Source organism: Penaeus monodon, chromosome 24, assembly GCF_015228065.2.
Source record: "Penaeus monodon isolate SGIC_2016 chromosome 24, NSTDA_Pmon_1, whole genome shotgun sequence".
Taxonomy (NCBI): Eukaryota; Metazoa; Arthropoda; class Malacostraca; order Decapoda; family Penaeidae; genus Penaeus; species Penaeus monodon.
The window spans coordinates 35,140,233-35,140,497 of NC_051409.1; the positions used below are offsets into that span (position 1 = coordinate 35,140,233).

Sequence of the window (265 nt, forward strand, 5' to 3'; positions counted from 1 at the left end):
ATAAATTTATTTACGACAACGTTTAGACGCATTTGCTATAATCTTTTTTTGAATCCTTAGTTAATGGTTTGTCAGTAAAATTATACAACACATTACAGACGGATTGTGATTAGCGCTTCGGTTAAGATTATTTTATTTTGAAACTGAATATAAATGTGCAGAGTACCATTAAATTGATATCATAATCATCAACGTTGTTGTTAAAACCGGCTTTCGATATCTTAATAAAATGGGATTTATTGCAACATTAAAGTCACAGCATTCC

General features: G+C 29.4%; 1 protein-coding gene across 1 annotated transcript in view; it reads left to right on the forward strand.

Annotated features, from left to right (window-relative positions):
• Positions 1-265, forward strand: part of LOC119588956 (ribosome-binding protein 1-like) — a 2,774-nt gene that overhangs the window by 734 nt on the left and 1,775 nt on the right. The window lies entirely within an intron of this gene.